A 6,000-nucleotide genomic window follows, 5' to 3' on the forward strand; every position below is an offset into this window, starting at 1 on the left:
TTTGCTTACGGAATTCAAAGATTGTTTTGCTTGGAGTTATCATGAAATGCCCGGCTTAGATCGTACTCTGGTCGAGCATGAATTACGTATTAAGCCCGGATTTAAACCTTTCCGTCAGCCACCTCGTCGATTCTCGACCGAAGTACAACTCAGTATCAAGGATGAACTAGTTCGGCTTTTGAAAGCCGGATTCATTCGGACAGCTCGATATGTCGAATGGTTGGCGAATATCGTTCCTGTATTAAAGAAAAATGGTGCACTGCGCATCTGCACCGATTTTCGAAATCTGAATCTGGCAACTCCCAAAGATGAGTATACAATGCCGATTTCAGATCTGTTAATCGATGCCGCGGCGAATCATGCGATCTTATCCTTTATGGATGGACATGCCGGGTACAACCAAATATTTATTGCCGAAGCCGATGTGCACAAAACTGCTTTCCGTTGCCCGGGGGCACTCGGTACTTACGAATGGGTTGTCATGCCATTCGGCCTCAAGAATGCCGGCGCCACGTACCAACGGGCGATGAACACCATCTTCCATGATTTAATTGGCACCATCGTCGAAGTCTACATCGACGATGTTGTCGTCAAATCTAAACGCCGACAGACACATCTGGATGATCTCCGACAGGCTTTCCTCCGCATGCGTCAGCACAACCTCAAGATGAATCCTGCCAAGTGTGCCTTCGGTGTATCGGCCGGGAATTTTCTTTGTTTCCTCATACATCATCGTGGGATTGAAGTCGATGAGAATAAGGCACGCGCAATCATCACTGCCCCACCCCCAACAACGAAGAAACAGCTCCAGTCTTTACTCGGACAGATCAATTTCCTCCGCCGATTTATTGCCAACTCAGCAGGAAAAATGAAAGCGTTTTCCACACTCTTAAAACTCAAGGACTCAGATAAGTTTGTGTGGAACGACGAGCATCAGGCGGCGTTTACGCAAATCAAAGTCTCCCTCACGAACCCACCTGTCTTGGTTCCTCCCCGGCGCGGTAAGCCTTTAAGCTTTATATCTCGGCGGCCGAAGAGTCCATCGGCTGCCTCCTCGCGCAAGATAACGACGCCGGACGGGAACATGCTGTCTTTTATCTCAGCCGCAATCTCAGTCAACCAGAGATCAATTATCCAGCCGTCGAGAAGCTGTGCCTAGCCGTTTTTTTTGCCGCTTCCAAGCTTCGGCATTATATGCTCCCATCGGTTACCCAGGTTATTGCGCAGACCGACGTCATCCGCTACATGCTTACCCCACCGATCGTAAAAGGCTGCATTAGGAAATGGACCATGGCACTGTCCGAGTTTAGCTTGCAATATGTAGCTCAGAAAGCCGTCAAGGGCCAAGCATTGGCTGATTTCCTTGCTCAACATCCCTCCCCATACGGTTTTGGGGCCAACGACGTTGACATTGGCATGGTTCAGACGCGCGACAACCATTGGACGATGTACTTTGACGGCTCCAGTACGTCATCTTCGACGGCCGTGGGAATTGTTATTCAATCCCCGAATCACGATCGCTGGTTCTTTTCTCTTAAGTTGGACTTCGACTGCACCAACAATCAGGCCGAATATGAAGCCCTCATCGTCGGCCTTGGAATTCTCCATGACCTGCGGGCAACCCGCGCCCTCGTCCTCGGTGACTCCGAGCTTGTGATTAACCAACTTAATGGTTCCTTTCGTTGCATGAGTTGTACCCTGGCACCTTACCATATGGTCGCCAGCTATTTGGCCGAATCCTTCGACGGTATTACATTTCAACATATTTCTCGGTGTCATAATACCGACGCGGATGAATTGGCTCAAATTGCCTCCGGTGCACAACTCCTGGGGGGCAAACTAGGCCAAGAGATACCAGTGATACGACAGTTATACCCGGCCTTGTTTAATCAGCAAATCCTCCGACGGGACGACATGATACGCACCAGGGTTATGTCCTTACCTTCGTTGTTAGATCGGCAGGACTCTGTCGAGATTTGCACGACCGAGGTGATACCGGATGATTGGAGAACACCCATTATGCAGTACCTTGACAATCCTACCGGGAAACATAGTCGCAGGACACAGGTTCACGCCACGAACTATGTCATGTACTAGAACGAGTTATACCGAAAGGGTGAAGATGGTTTGTTATTGCTATGCCTCGGCCCCCAAGATAATGCTCGGGCGATCGCAGAGGTTCATGAAGGGGTATGCGGGGCTCATCAATCCGGACGGAAAATGCGATGGCTACTCCGACGACACGGCTATTTTTGGCCGAGAATACTGAAAGATTGTATCGAGTTTGCACGAGGATGCGTACAGTGCCAAATCCATGGGCCTATACAAAGGGTCCCGGCCGAATCACTACATTCGGTCATTAAGCCGTGGCCGTTTAGAAGATGGGCCATGGACGTAATCGGCAAAATCACGCCGACTTCTGGAGCTGCTAAGCATGCATGGATAATAGTCGCCACTGATTACTTTACTAAGTGGGTCGAAGCAAAATCATATGCCGAGTTAACATCTAAAGAAGTTTGCGACTTCGTGGAGGAACACATTGTGACCCGGTTCGGTGTACCGGAAACAATCATAACCGACAATGGAACAATCTTCACAGCCGAAAGGTTTAAAGAATACACGGCAAATTTGAAAATTCGGCTGGAACAGTCCACACCGTATTATCCACAGGCGAATGGGCAGGCCGAGGCAAGTAATAAAGTGCTGATCGGCATCCTCGAAAAAATAATAAAAGAAAGGCCTGGCATGTGGCATTTGAAGTTGAACGAGGCATTATGGGCATACCGAACGTCACCCCGGTCGGCGACTGCGACAACCCCGTATGCATTAACCTACGGACACGATGCAGTGTTACCAGTCGAGTTGAGCATAAATTCGTTGCGATTAATTGAACAAAGTAGTTTGTTTAGCGCCGAATATAATCAGTCCATGAGACAGGAACTAGAAGATTTAGAAGAAGCGCGACTTGACGCTTATAACTTATTGGTGGCACAAAAACAGATTGCCGAGCGAGCCTATAATCAAAAGGTGCGACAGAAAACATTTGGCGAGGGTGAATTAGTGTGGCAAACGGTGTTGCCCGTAGGACTAAAAGATCCTAGGTTCGGCAAGTGGTCGCCGAATTGGGAAGGGCCGTTCGTTGTGCATAAAGTATACGGCAAAGGGGCGTATCATCTTAAAGACCGAACCGGTGTAGTTCACAGATTACCGATCAATGGGAAGTTTTTGAAGAAATACTATCCGGTCACATGGGAAATGCGAGAATAAAAAAAAAAAACCAGTCTATTAAGATTGATAAGCATTTACAAAATGAGTAGGTCGATTGGTTTACATTCAAAATCATTCAAGGAGAAGAGGGTAGAAGAGTGCTAAGCAGGGCCTTCAACTCCAACCACCGCACGTCGGCCATGATAACTTCGGCCTGCCGATTCTTTTTGTCCAACTTCAGCCGCTCGACCCGTTTTTTGGCTGCCGCATACTCAGTTAAGCGATCCTTGCTGCCTGACTCGAAGTCTTTAGCAAGCTCGGAAGCAATGGCCGACCGACGTTTTGCTAGTTCGGCCATCTGACGGTCGAGATCGGCTAACGCTTCTCCTTTTGCCCGTAGATCGTCGATTTTCAGACGAAGGGTGTCTTGCACGGCCGTGGCGGCTTGCAGGTCCTGTTCGGCCTTTAAAGCGGTCTGGAAGATACTAAATGTCTCCCGAACACGCTCCAAGGCAGACGATGCCCGAACTATGGCATCTCCGCTCAGGCGACCGTCGGCTCCAAGGTCGTTCAGACATAGGCCAAGCAGATCAAGACCGTTGCGCTCAAGTACTTGCGATGTTGAAAGCGACAGGACTTCTCGCAACTGGGTTAGGGCGCTTGGATCGGCAGCTTCAGTTGTAGCAGCCGAAGGACCGGACTCTGCAGTTGTGCTGGAGATGAGGGCTTTGAATTCGACCTCTCATGAAGCCTGCACATACAAATCAGGTTAAGTTTAAAAGAAATTATGACAAGAATAGCAAGAAGGTTTCGTTTTTTAACCTGCCGAGAGGAGACCTCGGCCATGTCTCCAGGATCGTTGCTCGAACCTAAAGAACTCAATGGCCGAGCCCAGTGTCTCAGGTTGCTTCTCAGTTCACACGGTCGATGGAGGTTATCTACGTTTGATGGCCACTGAGGCGGCCAAGAAATATAGATAACGCCCTTCGGCGCATAGAATTGTCGGTGAAAAGAATGTACAGGCACCTGACATTTATTATTTTCCTCGTTTAGAATTCTAAAGCAAAAAAGAAATCAAGGAAAGATGGTCGAAGGTACTTACGAAGGCCGAGGTAGCCTCCTGTGGAGGAATATGGAAGCCCTGGTCTTGAGGATGAACGGGCGATTCCGCCGCTGCCTCGGGTTCCTCTAGCGGGCGTTTGCCACGGTCGGCTGCAGATGGGCCGACCGGAACAGCCGTTTCGGAGGAGGCAGGGACATCCTGGTCCTGAGAATGAGCGAGGGGTTCGGCCACCTCCGTCGGTTCCTCGACCGGGCGCTTGCCACGATCAGCCGTGGAGGGGCCGGCTTGAACCACCATCTCAGACCTCGAGAGAGGTTGCCAACGAGAGTGAGGACGATCTGCCAGCGGGACCTCGTCGCTCCCCTCACTCTCTTCCAGAATAAAGACCGAGGGTTTTGGATTTCCAGGGGCTGTTTCCTCGGTCGCAGAAACCACCTTTTTTGGAACGGGTGTTTCCTCGACGGAGGGAGGCACAACTGGTGTACCAGTCCCAGAGATAGGCTGTGTTCGAACTGTCGCTGCGGCCGGGGGGGGCTGTTTCTCGACCGAGGGTTGAACAACGGCATGAGAAGGGGAAACACTGGGAGTCGTCGCCCCTGTAGTTTGACTGGAGATGACGTGGATCTCCCGTGCGCCCTTCTTTGCCAGTTGTTTTACCCGCTTGGCAGGCGGCGGAGGTTCGACGACCGGCTCGGCCTCTTGGCGAGGTCGTTTGGTCAGCACGGCCCGACCAGCAGCCTTATCCCTTTTAACCACGGCCGATTTTTTCTCGACCGTGGCCGCGGCAACAGCCTCCGTTTTTCTCGAAGGCCGACTACCTAAGAAGATAAAAACAATTCAGTAAGGCAAATCAATATGCAAGTTGATCGGATCATATTTATATATATTTTTACTTCGAATTCACTCGTCTTTTCTTAGTTAGTTCCTTACATTTTTGAGCTATTTACGTTATTTTTGTGTTTATAGGATTTGTTATGCAAAGAAAATAAAAATAGCACAAATGAGTTTTAAATAATAAATTCGTCGAAAATTGCTTTAGTCGTTCTCATTCTGTCATGGATTATTGGTAGAATTATGTCACGGCATAAACAAAAGAAATGGGGAGAGTCGGTCAAAGAGGGAGCAAGAGAGCATCATGATTTATATTTTTTTTACCTCGTTGACTCCCATATTCTTCACTTCTGAAAACAACAGGAAGCTGCTTTGCAGCTGGAAAGGAAGGAATCCAAGGTGGAATGACAGAAGAAGCAGCTGAGCTGCGTGGAGGAAAATAGTGGAGAGAGCAAAGGAGAGAGGGCTGCCTTGGCAGCGTGTGAAGAAAAGCACACGGAACAGGAATTGGAGAGCAGAAAGCTGCCTTTGGACAGCGTGAGGGACAGAAAATAGAAAGAAAATAGAGGGAGGTCAGAGAGGTTAGAAGAGAGTAGCGCGGATGGGAGGAGGACAGAGACAACGTTAGGTGGACAGAAGCTGCAAGCCTTCTCTCTCTCGGTTAAATCTTTCTAAAACTTCTATTTTATTTCTATTTTTAATAATGTGTAAATAAATTGATTTTGGCTAGAGGTTAATTCAAAGCCATGATTATATCTGTAATATGAATTGATTACCTTCGGTTGTGATTTCATAAGTTGTGATTTCAATTTACTTATCCGTTCGTATAAAAACTGATTTGTGTATGTTGGTTGAGAGTGCACGCTTAATTTACATGCATGAATTTGATGCTAGAATAT

This window comes from Malus domestica, chromosome 15 (genome assembly GCF_042453785.1).
Source record: "Malus domestica chromosome 15, GDT2T_hap1".
Taxonomy (NCBI): Eukaryota; Viridiplantae; Streptophyta; class Magnoliopsida; order Rosales; family Rosaceae; genus Malus; species Malus domestica.